The following is a 20,922-nucleotide window of genomic DNA, read 5'->3' as shown; positions in this document are numbered from 1 at the left end:
GGCCAATTTATGAAATTCAAAGGACATTTGGGGCCCAATATTTTTAAAATTCCACAGTAAAAGTGGTCCAAACTTAGTGATACCATAGAGGGGTCATGGTGTGAGCTAGCTGTGGTGAAATTTTAGTGGAACAATGGGAGATTTCTTTTTTATTCCTAAATTAATTTGCTGAAAAGGGCCTATTTATGCAATTCGAGGGACATATGGGTCCCAATATTTTAAAAATTCCACAGTAAAAAGTCTCCAAACTTTGTGATATCGTAGAGGGGTCATTGTGTGAGCTAGCTGTGTTGAAATTTTAGTGGAACAATGGGAGATTTCTTTTTTATTCCTAAGTGAATTTGCAGAAAAGGGCCAATTTATGAAATTCAAGGGACATTTGGGGCCCAATATTTTTAAAATTCCACAGTAAAATTGGTCCAAACTTAGTGATACCGTAGAGGGGTCATTGTGTGAGCTAGCTGTGGGGAAATTTTAGTGGAACAATGGGAGATTTCTTTTTTATCCCAAAGTGAAATTTTTGGAAAGTGACTATTTTTGCAATTTGAGGGACATTTGGTGCCCAATATTTTTAAAATTCCCCAGTAAAAATAGTCCAAACTTAGTGATACCGTAGAGGGGTCATTGTGTGAGCTAGCTGTGGTGAAATTTTAGTGGAACAATGGGAGATTTCTTTTTTATTCCTAAGTGAATTTGCTGAAAAGGGCCGATTTATGAAATTCAAGGCACATTTGGGGCCCTATATTTTTAAAATTCCACAGTAAAAAATCTCCAAAATATGTGAAATCATAGAGGGGTCATTGTGTGAGCTAGCTGTGGTGAAACTTTAGTGGAACAATGGGAGATTTCTTTTTTATTCCTAAGTGAATTTGCTGAAATGGGCCGATTTATGAAATTCAAGGGACATTTGGGGACCAATATTTTTAAAATTCCACAGTAAAAATGGTCCAAACTTAGTGATACTGTAGAGGGGTCATTGTGTGAGCTAGCTGTGGTGAAATTTTAGTGGAACAATGGGAGATTTATATTTTATCCCAAAGTGAAATTTTTTGAAAGTGACTATTTTTGCAATTTGAGGGACATTTGGGGCCCAATATTTTTAAAATTCCACAGTAAAAATAGTCCAAACTTAGTGATACTGTAGAGGGGTCATTGTGTGAGCTAGCTGTGGTGAAATTTTAGTGGAACAATGGGAGATTTCTTTTTTATTCCTAAGTGAATTTGCTGAAAAGGGCCGATTTATGAAATTCAAGGGACATTTGGGGCCCTATATTTTTAAAATTCCACAGTAAAAATGGTCCAAACTTAGTGATACCATAGAGGTGTCATTGTGTGAGCTAGCTGTGGTGAAATTTTAGTGGAACAATGGGAGATTTCTTTTTTATTCCTAAGTTAATTTGCTGAAAAGGGCCTATTTATGCAATTCGAGGGACATATGGGGCCCAATATTTTTAAAATTCCACAGTTAAAAGTCTCCAAACTTTGTGATATCGTAGAGGGTCATAGTGTGAGCTAGCTGTGGTGAAATTTTAGTGGAACAATGGGAGATTTCTTTTTTATTCCTAAGTGAATTTGCTGAAAAGGGCCGATTTATGAAATTCAAGGGACATTTGGGGCCCAATATTTTTAAAATTCCACAGTAAAAATGGTCCAAACTTAGTGATACCGTAGAGGGGTCATTGTGTGAGCTAGCTGTGGTGAAATTTTAGTGGAACAATGGGAGATTTCTTTTTTATTCCTAAGTGAATTTGCTGAAAAGGGCCTATTTATGCAATTCGAGGGACATATAGGTCCCAATATTTTTAAAATTCCATAGTAAAAAGTCTCCAAACTTTGTGATATCATAGAGGGGTCATTGTGTGAGCTAGCTGTGGTGAAATTTTAGTGGAACAATGGGAAATTTCATTTTTATTCCTAAGTGAATTTGCTGAAAAGGGCCGATTTATGAAATTCAAGGGACATTTGGGGCCCAATATTTTAAAAATTCCACAGTAAAAATGGTCCAAACTTAGTGATACTGTAGAGGGGTCAATGTGTGAGCTAGCTGTGGTGAAATTTTGGTGGAACAATGGGAGATTTCTTTTTTACTCCTAAGTGAATTTGCTGAAAAGGGCCTATTTATGCAATTCGAGGGACATATGGGTCCCAATATTTTTAAAATTCCACAGTAAAAAGTCTCCAAACTTTGTGATATCGTAGAGGAGTCATTGTGTGAGCTAGTTGTGGTGAAATTTTAGTGGAACAATGGGAGATTTCTTTTTTATTCCTAAGTGAATTTGCTGAAAAGGGCCGATTTATGAAATTCAAGGGACATTTGGGGCCCAATATTTTTAAAATTCCACAGTAAAAATGGTCCAAACTTAGTGATACCGTAGAGGGGTCATTGTGTGAGCTAGCTGTGGTGAAATTTTAGTGGAACAATGGGAGATTTCTTTTTTATCCCTAAGTGAAATTTTTGGAAAGTGACTATTTTTGCAATTTGAGGGACATTTGGGGCCCAATATTTTTAAAATTCCACAGTAAAAATAGTCCAAACTTAGTGATACCATAGAGGGGTCATTGTGTGAGCTAGCTGTGGTGAAATTTTAGTGGAACAATGGGAGATTTCTTTTTTATTCCTAAGTGAATTTGCTGAAAAGGGCCGATTTATGAAATTCAACGCACATTTGGGGCCCTATATTTTTAAAATTCCACAGTAAAAACTCTCCAAAATGTGTGATATTGTAGAGGGGTCATTGTGTGAGCTAGCTGTGGTGAAACTGTAGTGGAACAATGGGAGATTTCTTTTTTATTCCTAAGTGAATTTGCTGAAAAGGGCCAATTTATGAAATTTAAGGGACATTTGGGGCCCTATATTTTTAAAATTCCACAGTAAAAATGGTCCAATCTTAGTGATACCGTAGAGGGGTCATTGTGTGAGCTAGCTGTGGTGAAATTTTAGTGGAACAATGGGAGATTTATTTTTTATCCCAAAGTGAAATTTTTGGAAAGTGACTATTTTTGCAATTTGAGGGACATTTGGGGCCCAATATTTTTAAAATTCCACAGTAAAAATAGTCCAAACTTAGTGATACCGTAGAGGGGTCATTGTGTGAGCTAGCTGTGGTGAAATTTTAGTGGAACAATGGGAGATTTCTTTTTTATCCCAAAGTGAAATTTATTGGAAAGTGACTATTTTTGCAATTTGAGGGACATTTGGGGCCCAATATTTTTAAAATTCCACAGTAAAAATAGTCCAAACTTAGTGATACCGTAGAGGGGTCATTGTGTGAGCTAGCTGTGGTGAAATTTTAGTGGAACAATGGGAGATTTCTTTTTTATTCCTAAGTGAATTTGCTGAAAAGGGCCGATTTATGAAATTCAAGGGACATTTGGGGCCCTATATTTTTAAAATTCCACAGTAAAAATGGTCCAAACTTAGTGATACCATAGAGGGGTCATTGTGTGAGCTAGCTGTGGTGAAATTTTAGTGGAACAATGGGAGATTTCTTTTTTATTCCTAAGTTAATTTGCTGAAAAGGGCCTATTTATGCAATTCGAGGGACATATGGGGCCCAATATTTTTAAAATTCCACAGTAAAAAGTCTCCAAACTTTGTGATATCGTAGAGGGTCATTGTGTGAGCTAGCTGTGGTGAACTTTTAGTGGAACAATGGGAGATTTCTTTTTTATTCCTTAGTGAATTTGCTTAAAAGGGCCGATTTATGAAATTCAAGGGACATTTGGGGCCCAATATTTTTAAAATTCCACAGTAAAAATGGTCCAAACTTAATGATACCGTAGAGTGGTCATTGTGTGAGCTAGCTGTGGTTACATTTTAGTGGAACAATGGGAGATTTCTTTTTTATTCCTAAGTGAATTTGCTGAAAAGGGCCAATTTATGCAATTTGAGGGACATTTGGGGCCCAATATTTTTAAAATTCCACAGTAAAAAGTCTCCAAACTTTGTGATATCGTAGAGGGGTCATTGTGTGAGCTAGCTGTGGTGAAATTTTAGTGGAACAATGGGAGATTTCTTTTTTATTTCTAAGTGAATTTGCTGAAAAGGGCCAATTTATGCAATTCGAGGGACATTTGGGGCCCAATATTTTTAAAATTCCACAGTAAAAACTCTCCAAAATTTATGATATCGTAAAGGGGTCATTGTGTGAGGTAGCTGTGGTGAAAATGTAGTGGCACAATGGGAGATTTTGCTTTTATCCCTAAGTGAAATTGCTTGAAAGTGATGATTTTTGGAATTTTAGGGAAGTTTGGGGCCCTATATTTTTAAAATTCCACACTAAAAAGTTTCCATACTTTGTGATATCTTAGTGGGGTCATTGTTTGAACTAGCTGTGGTGAAAATGTAGTGGCACAATGGGGAATTTTGTTTTTAACGCTTAGAGAAATGCTGAAATATGACTTTTTTTTTTTACATTTGAGTGACATTTATAACAAAAATGCTTGTTGTATTCATTAAAACATTTCTTATTAGCATATATGTATGGTACAGCCTTTAATAGTCTTAAGAAAGTACTAACAAATAAGTGTCTGATAGCTTGACTACTGTTTTAAACCTGTCTGATAGCTCCAAAACAGTGTCTGATAGCTTGACTTGGATTTTTAAACTGGCTGATAGCTTGACTCCAGTGAATAAAGTGAGACTTTGTAGCCTTTACTTTGTTGGGCTAGCTGCATGGTAGATCCATCACAGAGGTAAAAAAAAAAGCATATTCATCTGAATTATACTTTTCAAACAACCTAATATTTAAAAAATGACGTTTATCACGATTTCCCTTCTGTGGAGTACTGCTTGATGTTGTATCTGAGACACGAAAAACAAAACGCTAAACTAAGATTTTACCAAATAACATTATTACTAACACGTTTAGCATGAAGTTATCCAAAATAAAAATATCCGAACTAATTCATGGAACATGTCACAAACATACACACGCTATTTCGCACCGGAAACCACTCCATTACCTACACCACATAGCTGCACATTCACAATAGTATACAGAACCGTGGGCGGAGCATGTGGAGCACAGGCGGGAATGTGACTATGCCTTCTGGAACCGGAAGTAAACAACGAGATCATGTGACTGTCATATGACAGGACTTGGAAGAATGCAGAGAGCGAGGGGACCTTAGGTTGATGTAAGTTTAAGTTGCCGCATTATGCGTGGCTAATGTGTCATAGCTACATTTTACCTACTGTATTTATATACCAGGCGATAAATACCTGTACTGACATTGCCCCAAGTTAGCACTTTATCTATGCTCCCCGTTGTCTGTCGGGTGCATTCACTATGTGTGATTAAAACATTTTGTTGTAGTGTTTAAAAGGATTTGCTCTGTCGTACAATTGTCTGTAAATAGAAAAATATTTAAGAGACTGAATTTAGACCATTGTTAGCTTCAGCGTTGCAAAATGTGCCTGCTTCTAGTAAAATGCATTGCTGTGCATACGCACATATGCTGTGAGGGAGCATGCACTAGCATGTATACACCATGCCTTTTCAGAGAGTCAGCAGTGGCTTGTAAGGCACAAATTAAGTCTTTAAAGACACAATACAAATCACTGCCAGCTCTCTGAGGTTAAATACTGGTGCATGCACTGAAAAACTGTAATAGCTTTTACTTGGTAATGGAAGTATATTACAAAAATGTTTTAAATTACTTAAAACTGAAATACACTTTTCACCTTTCTATTCCTTTAAATTATGATAAAACAAATCACATTCTCTAATTGGTTAGCACATGTAATTTTTAAACTAGCAACCCTTTAATGCTATGTGCAAATGGGTTAAACACATAGAAGTACTACTTGGAACCTGCAGAACACTGCTGTTCCTGAGCAGATTCTGTTGCTGATCCAATCAGCAGCGTAGTCACACAGCTTCATCGTGCAACTAGCACTGCTGATTGGATCAGCAACTATGCTCTTACCATGCCTAGTGTTTAACCCCTATATCTGTGTGTTTAACCCATTTGTGGGAGTTAAATAGATTGTATTAAAGGATCGCTAGTCTTAAAATTACATGTTGTAACCAATTAAAACATGTAATTTGTTGACTGTAGTGGCCTCTGTGCAATTTATTGTTTTCGCTAAAAGGGACATGCGACCCAAATTGTTTTCATGGTTCAGATAGAACGTACCGTTTTAAACAACTTTCCAATTTACTTCTGTTATCTAATTTTGTTTTGTTCTCTTGGTATTCTTAATTGAGGTTGTTGTTTAATTGTCTGCTCTATCTGAATCATAAAAGAAGATTGTGGTGAAGGTGGGACATGATTTATTTTAAAATCATAGTTTGCATCCCTTGATGACACGCATTGTGTAACATGATATTTCAAACTGTTTAGTAGGTTGTAGTCCCCAAGGCAGAACATGCTGTTATCCGAGATGTCATCCCAGAAAATGCAGCATATCTGCAGAAAGAATGAGACACAAGGGAACAGCTAGCACTTTTGCTTTGCAGTACTGCTCCAAAACAGGCTGTTCTCTTTAAACAGCGCTTTGCTCTGACTGCATTGTGTACAATTTCCTTAACACAGTGCAGCCACAGTGAAGCATTGTTTGAAGAGAACAGTCAAAAACATAGTAACAGTGCAAAGCAGCAGCGCTTTGATTGATGACTGCCTCTTTTTAACTGCTGCAATATAGTATATAAAACTTGCTTTATTTTCAAGTTAATCACTATATTGCAATTGAACTGGTACTTTAGTATAACTGCCTAATTTTAAAATTGTATTTAATTTCAAAATGACCTGCAGAAAAATTTTGACTAAAAAATGTAATCGCAGAAAGTGAAAAAAAGTTCTGCTTCTGGGGTTGTAGTATACTCATCAGCTGCCATATTGGTTATATTTATTTTGCAATCTTATTGGCTTGCAAACAATTTAAATAACCTTAGCCATCACAAAAATGTCAAATTCATGTCAGCATCTTTGGTATGTGATAGAGGGCAATTAAAACATTACTAAGAAATGTTTTACAGTTCCCTCTGGGAGTCAAGGGCTTAGACCAACACATAATTGGTATGGCCTGGGTTTCCAGAATTAGTGTAAGATTCAAATGGATTCATGACCATTTAGACATCCATTGGCGCCGCTCCAGGTTCAGATATCGGTCTTCTCCAAATAGGAATGCAAGGGGGAGGTACTGTTACGACACAAGACGCGCCAACTAAACATACTATAGCGTGGTGCACGCCAGTGACCGAGCCAGCCGCAAAATAGAAAATGAAGAAAAGGCAGCACTCAAGGAGGAAGTGAAAAAATAAAATCCAAAACTTTAATGCATGATCAGTTAAAAATACATACCAACACTAGAGGACAAAACAATGATCCTTGCAAGTTTTGGGCATGTTGGCACTTAATCATAGGACAATTGATGGGACCGCAACCAATCAGCAACCCTCACGCTGATTCTTAGTTAACGGAACCACCATAAAGGAAAAACATTGTTAAAATCATAAAACAATATTGCTGCTCACTTAATAAACGAAATGTTAAACGTAACATGTTACAATTCCATTCCAATTTGCAATAAGACAGCTAATTTACATTTTCCCAAAAAGTGAATATGTGGTTATACTATTCTAACTTATATATCAACAAGTTTGCAATAACTTATCTTGATGAAATAGGTAAAGAGACCAGTATTTGCGGATACCAGAAACATTCTAAAGATGGCATTCTAAAATCATAACTATATTATACGTTTTACATACTGCACATATTGGAAACAAGTAAGTATCAAAGAACATAGCTTCCGTCTCATTTCATTTCATATGCATATTTTTCTACATCAGGTCTGTGCACATACCACCATAGTTAAACATTCCAAAGTAAACAAAAAATTTCTATTACAGGAAAAAGGGAGAACCCTTGGTTTAAAATGCACTAAAGATCACAATTAATGCTAACATGTACGTAGTATAATGTACAGAAAAAATTAAATAAATATATCAATATATAGATCCAACTTCCGTCTTAATCTGGAGACCCCATCTATTTTACCTTCAGACAAAAAATGCCCATGTACATACAATTACTATATTGATCTATAAGTTGGTATTTAAGAACTACTCTACAAAATAGCTCATGTCCCACTCTCTATTCATACCTAGGGACGTTCTGGTTCTCAATGTGTATATACAGTATAGTTCCTTTTTCATCAGAATTTTATTTTTGTTTCCCCCCCTAGGTGGTAATGTTGCAATGTCTATAATCTTAACTCCCAACTTCGGTTCATTGGTAAAGTGTATGCTGTTGAAATGTCTTGCTACACTCGAATCCTTATTATAGTTAATTATGTCTCTCTTATGTTCTCCAAACCTGGACCTAAGACTGCGTGTGGTTTGTCCTACATATCATTTCTGGCAGATTTTAAATTCAAGAAGATATACTATGTATTCAGTGCCACAATTGCCATAGTGTTTTATTTGGTACTCTTTACTAGGGATCATAATTCTAAATGTCTCTCACTTCATGACAACATTGCATGTATAACAGGCCCTAGTGCCACATTCAAAATTACCTGTGACGGAACCCGGCTACCCTGACTGGGTAGCTCCGCCAAAGGATCCTTCCTGTACCTGGAACCTGCCGCTATGCAACAGAAAAAAGTGATTTTAGCAATTTCCACCCAAATAACTAGACAGACACAAGTAGCTTCTCTTTATTGGGAAAACGCACACACCTAGATTACGAGTCTTGCGTTAGCCTTAAAAAGCAGCGTTGAGAGGTCCCAGGTGGCATCTTCTATCTTCATCCATCCGGTGCGGAGCGGGTCCATCTTCAAGACATCCGACATGGAGCATCCTCTTCAAACGAAGTCCAACTGAAGAATGAAGGTTCCTTTAAATGACGTCATCCAAGATGACGTCCCTTGAATTCCGATTGGCTGATAGAATTCTATCAGCCAATCGGAATTCAAGGGACGCCAGAAATTATTTTAACTAGGTAGCTATTAAATAGTTAATAACTATTTAATAACTAATTGTACCTAGTTAAAATAAATACAAAGTTGCCTGTGAAATAAAAATAAAGCCTAAGATAGCTACAATGTAACTATTACTTATATTGTAGCTATCTTAGCGTTTATTTTATAGGTAAGTATTTCATTTTAAATAGGAATAATTTAGTTAATGATAGTTATTTTATTTAAATTATATTTACGTTAGCAGGGTGTTGGGGTTAAACTTAGATTTAGGGGTTAATACATTTAATATAGTGGCGGCGACTTTGGGAGCGGCATATTAGGGGTTAATAAGTGTAGGTAGGTTGCGGCGACATTGGGGGTAGCAGATTAGGCGTTAATAAATATAATGTAGGGTTTGGCGATGTTGGGGGCAGCAGATTAGGGGTTCATAAGTATAATGTAGGTGGCGGAGGTGTCCGGAGCGGCAGATTAGGGTTTAATAATATAATGCAGGTGTCGGCGATGTTGGGGGCGGCAGATTAGGGGTGTTTAGACTCTCGGTTCATGTTAGGGTGTTAGGTGTAGACATAAAAAGTATTTCCCCATAGGAATCAATGGGGCTGTGTTAGGAGCTTTACGCTGCTTTTTTGCAGGTGTTAGTTTTTTTTCCAGCCGGCTCTCCCCTATTGATTCCTATGGGGAAATTGTGCACAAGCACGTTTTACCATCTTACCGCTAACTTAAGCAGCGCTGGTATTGAGGTGAGATGTGGAGCTAAATTTTGCTCTACGCTCACTTTTTTTGCGGCTAACGCCGGGTTTCTAAAGACCCGTAATACCAGTGTTACTGTAGGTGAGCGGTAATGAAAAACTGCTCGTTAGCACAGCACAGCCTTACAGACAAAACTTGTAATCTAGGCGACAGTTTTTATACACAATCCCATCAAGATAAAAGCCTTATCATTCCCCATAATCTACCGCCATTCCGCCCCTCCAGACAGGATGGCGCCCTCCAAAGAGTCCATGGTCCCATAGTGTCCAGCGGTATAGTGATGGTGGTTCTGGGTTGATCCTGGGGGAGCGGCGGCACTTCCAGGGTGTCGTTGGAAAGTCCTCGGTCCCCAGCTGCTACAGTTCAAAAAGCGACATGATCCATGGCTGGGTGCCGGAGCTATGGGTGATCAAACGTACACCGGGAAGACCACTGGGCAATCGGAGTTGTAAAAGGGGGTCCGGAACCCCTGTTTCCCAAGGGAGCTCCCTTCCGGCAATCACCCCATCTCTTGCCCTCCCCAAGGGGTACCAACTCCCAAAAGAGTGGCGCTCTGGGACAAGGAGCAGCTGTAGCGACCTGGGGTAAAGGACACCGGGCATTCCGGACGATGCAGCCGACAGGCAGTTCCAGGGGCCCGGCCAGCCTAAGAGGGACTAGGCAGTTAGGGACAAGCTCTTTCGTGAAAAGGTTCAAAGCACAAAAACAAGGCAAACCAATGGTCTGGAAGATCCCATATGCTCTCAAAAGCCCAGATCCTCTGAGAAACAAGAGGGGGCTAGGTATTAGGGGGTGTAGGTTTAACTCTTGCAGCCTGGTATGTAAAAGTTAAAGGACAGCAAGGCTAAACTCCACTGCAGCAAGCGTCCATTGTCCCCAGAAACTCGGTTGATCTAGACTAGGGGGTTGTGATCCGTGAGCACAGGGCCTTCCATAGAGGTAAGGTTGAAGCTTCTTAAGGGTCCACACCAGGGCCAGGCACTCCTCCACCGCTGCGTAGGCTACCTCCCTGGGCAACAGCTTCCAGCTGATGTAAGCTACGGGGTGGTCCTGCCCTTCCTCGTCCACCTGGCTCAGTGCTGCTCCCAACCCGAACATGGAAGCATCTGTGTGGACACAAAAACTTTTGGTTTGGTCAGGAGCGGCCAGGACAGGGGCAGAGATCAATGCAGTCTTAAGGTTTTGGAAGGCAGTTTCACATTCTGGGGACCACAGGACTTGTCGGGGTAATCGTTTTTGGGTTAGGTCGGTCAATAGCCAGGGCATTGTAATTGGGGACAAATTTGCGGTAGTACCCTGTGGTCCCTAGGAAAGACTTGGGTTTTGGTCTTGGGAGTGGGCCAATTTTCGACTGCCTCAATCTTGGCCGGCTCTAGCCGCTGGTTCCCGCAGCCCACCCGGTGTCTAAGGTACTGGACCTCCGAGCGCCCTACTGTACTCGGGCTTCAGGGTCAGACCGGCGGCCTTGATGCGGTCTAGAATGACGCCTAGGTGGACCAAGTGTTCCTCCCAGGTGTCGCTGTAGATCACAATGTTATCCAGGTATGCACATGCCTAGTCCTCGAGGCCATCCAGGATGTGATCTACCATTCTCTGGAAGGTCGCCGGAGCATTCTTCATCCTAAACTGCATAACCTTGAACTGGTATAGGCCGAAGGGGGTGATGAATGCCGACTTTGGGATGGACCCTGGGTCCAAGGGGATCTGCCCGTTTCCCTTGCAGAGGTCTAAGATGTTCAGGAAATGGCCACGGACGATCCGGTCTAGTAGATCGACCGGGGCATGGGGTAGGCGTCGGTTGTGGTTCTGTCATTGAGCCTACGGTAGTCTATGCAGAACCTGGTGGTCCTGTCCCGCTTTGGTACCAGCACCACAGGGAAGGCCCAGGGACTGTTAGACGGTTCAGTAACACCTAGGTCCAGCCTGAGCTTCCAGGTCATACTTTCTCTAACTGCCTCGGGGACCCGGTACGCTGCCTTTCGCAGGGGCGCCTGCCGTGTGGTGTAACCAGGGGTAGTAGAGAACATGTCTTGCCTACCCTCTAGCATTTGCCAAAATTGCTCCTTCTGCCTAGTCCCTAGCCTCTCGTCCAGCTGTATGTCTGCTATGCCTGGGGTTACCTCATCTCGCCTGGGGAGATCCGGCATGGGAAGACTCTTTCAGAGCCCTCCACAGCCAGAGCACAAATGGCGGCTACTTCCCTGGCCCTTTCTAGGTATGCCTTCAGCATGTTCACATGAAAGTTCCGGTGTACCCGGTCATCTGAACATCTAGCTACCAGGTCGTATCATTCAGCTGCTCTACCACTCTGTAGAGTCCCTGCCAGGCGGCCTGTAGTTTGTCCGTTTTGACAGGCTTCAAGGCTAGGACCTTCTGCCCCACTGCTAGGGTCCGGTTACGAGCATTCCGGTCGTACCACCGCTTCTGTCTGCTTTGAGCGATCTGAAGCTTCTCTCGCACCCTTTCGGTGAGGTCCTTCAGTCGGTCTCAGAATTCGAGAACATACTCCACAACGGAGTGTCCCTCCTCTTCTGTTGATCCCTCCCAGTGGGCTCTTAATAGATCTAGGGGTCCCCTTATTTTCCGGCCATACACTAGTTCAAATGGGGAGAATCCTTTGGGTTCCTGGGGCACCTCTCTGTATGCAAATAGGAGGTGCGGCAGGTATCTTTCCCAGTCCTTGTGAGAGGCTGAGAACGTACTGAGTAACTGCTTCAGGGTCCCGTTGAACCTCTCACATAACTCATTAGTCTGGGGGTGGTATGGAGCACTGTGCCGGGTTTTGATCCTGCAAAGTCTCCATAACCGCCGGGTGATCTCCGCAGTGAACTGGGCTCCCTGGTCAGAAATCACTTCCCGGTATAAGCCTACCCTGGTGAATATCCGGAACATTGCATCTGCCACTGTCTCTGCCTGGATATTAGACAAAGTGATGGCCTCCGGGTATCGAGTGGTGTAATCTATCACTGTGAGTATATATTTCTTGCCTGTGGGACTGGGTCAGGCCAATGGACCAATAATATCTACAGCGACCCTGCTGAATGGTTTGTCAATAATGGGGAGGGGGTGCAAGGAGGCTTTGGAGTGGTCCCCTGTCTTCTCTACTTTCTGGCACACGTCGCAAGTCTTACAGTATCGCTTAATATAGACTAATCCCTGGCCAAAAGAATGTCTGGGTCAGTTGGTGATGGGTCCTGGACTTTCCTAGATGTCCTGCTAGGGGATTGTCATGCCCTATTCGCAGCAGGTTGTACTGATATTTCTGTGGTACCACCAGCTGGCGTTTGGGTACCGGCCCTTTTCTCCTCTTGGAGATCCGGTACAGGAGCCCTTTCTCCCATTCAAAACGTTCCCCCCCCCGGGGGTCAGTTCCTACTCAATCACGGTAAGGGGCTTGGGTCGGGTCGCTCAGAGTCTCCTTGACGAAGTCAGTGGTGGACGCGCAGGAGATTGGGTGGGGAGCAGGGCAGGAGTTGGGGCGGAATGTCTTACCTGGGTCCCCAGATCCGGTGCCGTAGCTTGGCATCTGGCTTGCTGGCAGATGGTAACTGGGCAAACATCCGTGGGGTTATCCCACACAAAGACCGAGGCCAGGTGGGGTTGGACCACGGTAACTGTAGCTCCACTGTCTCTTAGTCCCTAGGCCGACTTCCCGTTGACCCAGACGCCCTGGTGATGGTGCTGTCGGTTGTCGCCGGTCGTGGGGTCCACCTCATGCAGGACCCCGACATCCGCAAAGTCGGCGTAGTTGGTAGGGCCCCTGCGTATAGACACTGGGCAGCAGCTTGGTAACTCCCGAGAAGAGCCCTGGTCCACTGGGCCGGAGGGGGTTCCTGGGTGGCTGTGCCGGACATTCCTTTCTGAAGTGGCCCGCCTGCCCGTACCCATAGGCGGGCAGTGGATGGAGCGGTGCAAGGCACTGGTCGTGGCTCAGGGCGGACCTGACGCCGGGCATCCAGATATTGGTCAGCCAGGATGGCTGCTCGGTCTGCTGTTTCGGGTTGCCGATTGTGGACCCATTCCCTTATCTCTGCCGAAGCATGGTTATAGAAGTTCTCCAGCAGGATGAGTTGTGTGGCTTTGGCCAAGGTGGTTACTTTGCAGCCAGTGAACCAAGAGTCCATAGCATGGGTGAACCGGTGTGTCCACGTGAAAGGCTGCCCCTCTTGCCTCCTTAGCTCCCTGAATTTCTGCCGGTGGGCTTCCAGCGTGAGCCCATATCAGGCAAGGATGCACTCCTTAACTTTGTCATAGTCCTTTCTGACCCCCGAAGGAACAGTGTCAAAAGCATCCAAGGCTCTTCCAGACAGCTTTCCGAGCAAGATGGTAACTCACACTGCGTCTCGAGGACTTGGAGGTAGCTGTGAATCTCTTCCTCCTTATCTTTGAAGGCTCGGAAAGCCCCATGAAGCAACTTCTGTGGTCAGGAAGCCTGACCCGGGGGAGCCGGCAGGGCTCCCCCCATAGACTTATGGACATCCGCCAACTTGAGCTGGGTGGTTTCGGACACTATCCGAGTGATGACCTCCGCTGGTGGGGTGGTGTTGTAGAGTTCTAGTCACCACTGGACCTCTCACTGTACCTTGGATAGTACCTACTGTACTGTGGATGCCATACTGGGCTGCTCACTGCTCTGGGACCCACCTGTCGGCTCGTTAGCCCGATCGTCCTCCATCAGTTCAGCAATGATGGCTGCCTTAGACTTGTGGCCGGCAACTTTCCCCCGAGCTTCTAGCAAGCCCTTTAGTGTTTCCTTTCAAAGCCCAGCATACTGCTCCATCCAAAGAAGTCTTCAGTTGGTGGTTTGGACATTCCAGGTAGATGGAAGCATCCCAATGCTGCCAACCAATGTGACGGAACCCGGCTACCCCGACTGGGTAGCTCCACCAAAGGATCTTTCCTGTACCTGGAACCTGCCGCTATATAGCGGAAAAAAGTGATTTTAGCGATTCCCACAAAAATAAATAGACAGACTAGCATTCAGGTGAAAACAAGTAGTACCTCTTTATTGGAAAAACACAGTTTTTATACACAATCTCATCAAGATATGAGCCTTATCAATCCCCCAAATCTCCCGCCATTCCGCCCCTCCAGACAGGCTGGTACCCTGTCCCATATTGTCTAGCGTTATAGTGATGGTGGTTCCGGGGTGATCCCAGGGGAGCGGCAGCACTTCCAGGGTGTCGTTGGAAAGCCATCCGTCCCCAGCTGCTACAGTCCAAAAAGTGAAATCCATGGCTGGGGGCCGGAGCTATGGGTGATCAAACGTACAGTGGGGAGTCGAGTTGTAGAGGGGGTCCAGAACCCCCGGTTCCCAAGGGAGCTCCCTTCCGGCAATCACCCCATCTCTTGCCCTCCCCAAGGGGTACCAACCCCCAAAAGAGTAGAACTCTGGGACAAGGAGCCGCTGGAGCGACCTGGGATAAAGGACACCGGGCATTTGGGACGATGCGGCCGACCGGCAGTATGCTCTCAAAAGCCCAGATCCGGTGAGAAACAAGAGGGGGCTAGGTAGTAGGGGGTGGAAGTTTAACCATTGCAGCCTGGTATTTGTGACAGTACCCAATCTTCTCAACCAATTTCCAGTTGAATTATTGACATTGCAAACTATTAGACGTGGTGAAAGTCTAGTAGCTAGGGTGGGTGGTTTTTTAGAGACATACTTGATGTGTTTTTACAATTGGAGCTAAAATATCATCACCCTTAAGAAAGTCTTAAAATATCACAAACTTCTTTAAACTATACTGAATATTCTGTAGAGAAAACCACTGGCTGAGCCCTTACACTAGAGTTCCAATGCCTCTTATTACTCACTTCCTTTCTTTCCAAATCCATTCCCTTCACTTCATCTAAAGTTAGTAGCAATTAATTTTCATCATGACCCCTAGTTTTTAACCTACTTATGAGTTTATTAGCCTGAGATTCAAAGCACATCTCTGAATTGGCGTTTCGTTTTAATCTCAAACAATTATGTTTTAGTAGGAACTCAACCACCTCACACAAGAAGACTTTAAATTCCTCCGAAAAACCAGTACCTCTGTCCAGAAAATATATATATATTGATTGGAGTAGCCGTGTTAGTCCAGAGATTTAGATATCAAAATAACAAGAGTATTGCATTGAGCAATGATACTTTTTTTATTGGACTAACTATACATTTATAAGATGACAAGCTTTCGGAAGAGTTCCTTCCTTTATCAAGTCTAAAGCAATACTATTGCTTTAGACTTGATAAAGGAAGGAACTCTTCCGAAAGCTTGTCATCTTATAAATGTATAGTTAGTCCAATAAAAAAAGTATCATTGCTCAATGCAATACTCTTGTTATTTTGATATCTATCTATATATATATATATATATATATATATATATATATATATATATATATATATATATATATATATATATATATATATATATATATTTATTTCTTTTTATTGAGAGAATACATGTGTATACATATATAATATTGTCATTACATTGCAATTTTTAGTACAGTCAGGATACATAGATACAGCAATGACCATAAGAAACAGTTCCACTATATCATAAGTTTCTAAAGCCAAAGTAGTAATATATATCTTCCACCTGTACATGATATTTATATCTTTCACATGTAGCAAACTCATCTTTTATATTTTCCACTTAGAGAAGATTAATCCTCTCAACTATTCCCTAACCTAACCTATTAACAAGCTAATCTTAATGTCAAATGAATGCGGTATACTAGAATATAATGAAGTTGCGTCTATTACTTTCCATCTGTATCCCATCTGCCACTTAATATTATCCAAAATGGCCAACAAATGACCAGAATCCCTAAGATAGCTACTCAAATTCTTAACCAATGGCTGCAGAATAACCCACTTGGATAATAACTCAAATAGGGAACCTATTCCTGAGATAATGGGTCTCCAGGTGTTTTTTTTAGCATATTTGTGTATCTTAGGTAAGAAATGAAAAATAGGAACTATAGGGCATTCTGGAATCAAGTATTTAACTTCCTCTTCCTTTAGTACTTCTAAAGCAACTGCTTGATTTAATAGCTTTTCCATTTTGCCTTTAAATTCCCTCATAGGATTATGTGTTATACATCTATAGATACTACCATCCTGTAGCTGTTTCTTAGCCTCTTCAAAGTCATCTACCTTGTTCATCATAACCACGACATTGCCACCCTTATCCGATGACCAGATGACAATGTCCTGGTTATTTCTCAAATCTTCTATGGCTAATCTTTCCTTGGCAGTTATATTGTGATGAAAATTTCTACTTCCCTTCTCTTCTCCAAGTTGAATGATTTCCTGTTTTATGAAAAATATTCAAATGTGTACCCCTAAAATTATTCGGATAGAAATCTAACCTCTTTTTCATAGGTTTACATAAATCATCATCATTCAATAAGGCCATATTAGTTTCCAAACCCCTTAATTGTTCCAAAGAGCAACAGTCCTGGAAATTAAAGTGATACAAAGTTTCACCTAAATCATTATCCCAAATTGAGTCCTTATTTTTTGTATTATCAGACTTTTCATTGTTTTAGAAAAAAAAAAAAATTAACGCCAGTTTTCTCACAAATTTAACTTCCAGCAAGGTTTTAAAGGGAGAGAATACATTCGTTGGAGCGAAACCTAGACCTTTAGATAGCACATTTAATATGGTCAAGGCTAAATTAATAGTCTGATAAATTAATAACAGTGAGGACTAGTCCTTCTTGTAACTCCTTTTCGATTTTCTTCTTCTTCCTTCTTCCTGTTCTGCAGGTTTTTTTCCTCCTAAAGGGACACGGGTGTTCATAGATTTTGGTCGCACTACTTTTTCTTCTTCTACAGATTCACCATTCCGATGATTCCTGAAACGAGAAAGAGGGGTGGGGAGAAAAAGAAGAAGAGGAGGATGCATTGCCACACTTCTTAGCCCAAATGAAAAAACAACTCACTTATTTTTAATCAACTGACCTTCCGAGGCGAGACAGCGTGTAATGCTCAATATGACAAGACATCCTTTGGCGCCGCTCCAGGTTCCGATACCGGTCTTCTCCGAATAGGAATGCAAGGGGGGAGGTACTGTTACGACACAAGACGTGCCGACTAAACACACTTTAGCGTTGTGCATGCCAGCCGCAAAGTAGAAAAATGAAGAAAAGGCAGCACTCTAGGGGAAAGTGAAAAAATAAAATCCAAAACTTTAATGCATGATCAATTTAAAATACACATCAACACTGGAGGACAAAACAATGATCCTTATACGTTTCGGGCCTGTCAGAACTTAAAGGGACAGTAAAGTCAAAATTAAACTTGCATGATTCAGACAGATCAGGTATTTTTAAGACACTTTTAAATTCACTTCTATTTTCAAATGTGCTTCGTTCTCTTAGTATCCCTTGTTAAAAAATGAATACGCACATATCGTGCCTGCATACATTTGTCTCTTGTGATTGGCTAAATAGATATTTTGAGCTTCAGTAGTGCAATGCTGTCCCTTCAGCAATGGATAACAAGAGAATGAAGAAAATTTGATAATATAATTCAATTGGAAAGTTGTTTCAAATGGTATGTTCTATCTGAATCATAAAATTTTGGGGTTTACTATCCCTTTAATTATAGGATAATCGGAAAACTCACCTCCTTCCCTTTTTGATGTGACCGTAACCAAAATATGCATATGAAGTGAGACGGAAGCTATGTTCTTTGATACTTACTTGTTTCCAATATGTGCAGTATGTAAAACGTATAATATAGTTATGATTTTAGAATGCCATCTTTAGAATGTTTCTGGTATCCGCAACTACTGGTCTCTTTACTTATTTAGCCAAATTTCATCAAGATAAGTTATTGTAAACTTGTCAATTATATAAGTTAGAATAGTATAACCACATATTCACTTTTTGGGAAAATGTAAATTAGCTGTCTTATTGCACTACATATGGAATTGTAACGTTTAACATGGTCCCAGTCATCATTGGTTCTGCATCGATGATACAGCATGGGGCACAACTACTGCCTAACATCTGTGGCAAATTGTACATGCCCACTCTAGGTCTAACCAGGGAACTAACATTCCCTTTATGCTATGTGGTCATCAATCCTTTGGCATGCAGTAGCAAGCATCATGCTAGTTCTTGTAGTTTTCAGGTTTAGCCCAATGGAAATGCAGCCTGGTACTATTTAAGTTAGAGACTTGGAAGCTACAGCTCCCAGCATGATGCTGGCTGCTGCATGATTAATACAAGCAATGACAATATGGTGGCAGGTACCACTCAGGAGCTGCAGAGCACTGTTGGTCCCGAGTGGACACGGCTGCTGACCCAATAAGCAGCAGTAGTTGCACAACTTAGCTGTGTAACTTCCGCTGCTAAATGGGTGACAGGCAGTTTCGGAGCTGGACCAGTAGTGCTCTTTGGCTCACAATTGGTAGTTAACTACGTGTTTAACACCTTTGCAGGTTTGAACACATAGCATTGTAGGGTCATTGAATTAGAGCATTGCATTTTTCCACTCTGTGTGTGTTGTGTATGTATGTGTGTACATATATCACAAGAGCTGCGTGGGGGTCATGTGAGCGGGTTTCTTTCCGCCCACCAGAAAACCCTGACTGCTAATGAGGTCATGTCATTGCTGCATTTCATAACATTCAGATGTACGGTAATACTAATTATCATAACGGCTGAGCTGTAAATTCTACCCACCTACTTGCTTTTTCCCTCTGATAAATAAAAGTTTGGGGGATCATCTTATAATCGGGGTCGTCTAAAAATCGAGCAAATACGGAGATACACAATGTTTAAAAGTAAATGTTTAAACACTCTGAAAGTATAGCATTAAATCTTTAATTATATGTAGTAGAACAACTTTGCAATATGCTTTCATTACTTATTTTGTCCCTTTTTATTGTTAAGCAATTCTGAAAATGTGGAAGTTCCAACTCTAGGCTTAACACAGCTAAATTCCACACTTTTATTGGTTGCACACTCTAGTGACCCATTTGTAACTGTCCCTTATTGGCTTCAGCAGAGAAGGGAAATTGGGTTACAACATTGGGGCGCCCATTGCTTTATAGTCACTAAAAAGCTACACTTTTTAATATTTAAACAATTAGGATAATTTTAAGAATACTGTATATTATTCTTATGGTATTAGCTTTATATATGTCATTCTATCTAGCTTTTATTTAGTGTTTTAAAGTTCTTTTATCTGCAATATTTCATATGCTTCTGCTCTTCCTTTAGTCTTTCTTTCTTTCTAAATAAAAACACATTTGTTTGACAAATTTTATGTACTTTTCAAAGATGCACAGTATTTCATATGACCACTGTTTGTCTTAGTTAGAAATTAGCATATGAATCTCCTAGGTTTAGCTTTCAACTAAGAATGCCAAGAGAACAAAGCAAAATTGGTGATAAAAGTAAATTGGAAAATTGTTTTAAAGTGACATTCTCTATCTGAATCATGAAAGTTTATTTTGAACTAGACTGTCCCTTTAAGGTATGGCGATTGCTCTTGGACTTTAGAAAACCTGGCACATCTTTAATGTGTGTTTAGGATTGTTGTTCTGCTGGAAAACAAATCATGTTTCACACAACTTTAAGCCAAAGGAATGGCATGTCACTGCGGAATCATGTACAAGTAACCAACTCCATTTCTGAATATTTTGTACACCTTATTTAAAGGGATAATAAACCAAAATTTTGTCTTTTATGATTCAGATAGAGCATGCAATTTTAAACAACTTTATAATTAACTCCTATCATCAATTCATCTTCATTCTCTTGGTATCTTTATTTGAAAAGCAGTAATGAAAGCTTAGGAGCAGGCCCATTTTTGGTTCAGAACCCTGGGTAGCGCTTGCTGATTGGTTGCTACCTTTAGCCACCAACCAGCAAGCGCTACCTAGATGCTGAACCTAAAATGGGCCTGCTCCTAAGCTTTCATTCCTGCTTTTATTTTATTGATGCTTTTCAAATAAAGATACCAAGAGAACAAAGAAAATGTAATAGGAGTACATTAGAAAGTTGCTTAAAATGGCATGCTCTATCTAAATCATGAAAGAAAGCATTTGGGTTTAGTGTCCCTTTAAAGGGATGGTAAATCCTAGCATTTGTGAAACGCTAGGATTTACCATTGGAGCAAATAAAGTGGACTTTCAGTCATGAAGTATAAAATACTTCATGCTGAAAGCTCCTTTATTTGTTAGAAGTGTTTGCTGCACTGAGCTGCTCAGGCAGACCGCACAAAAACGCTA

At 41.1% G+C, this 20,922-nt stretch overlaps 1 protein-coding gene across 1 annotated transcript in view; it reads left to right on the top strand.

Annotated features, from left to right (window-relative positions):
* The first annotated feature begins 5,051 nt into the window (after positions 1-5,051).
* Positions 5,052-20,922, top strand: part of LOC128664121 (WASH complex subunit 1) — an 86,779-nt gene continuing 70,908 nt past the window's right edge. The window contains exon 1 of the mRNA XM_053718817.1: positions 5,052-5,139. The gene's annotated coding sequence lies outside the window, so the exon portion shown is untranslated. The remainder of the gene's footprint in view (positions 5,140-20,922) is intronic.

The sequence above is a fragment of the Bombina bombina genome, chromosome 6 (genome assembly GCF_027579735.1).
Source record: "Bombina bombina isolate aBomBom1 chromosome 6, aBomBom1.pri, whole genome shotgun sequence".
Taxonomy (NCBI): Eukaryota; Metazoa; Chordata; class Amphibia; order Anura; family Bombinatoridae; genus Bombina; species Bombina bombina.
This window is presented reverse-complemented; position numbering and strand designations above follow the sequence as displayed.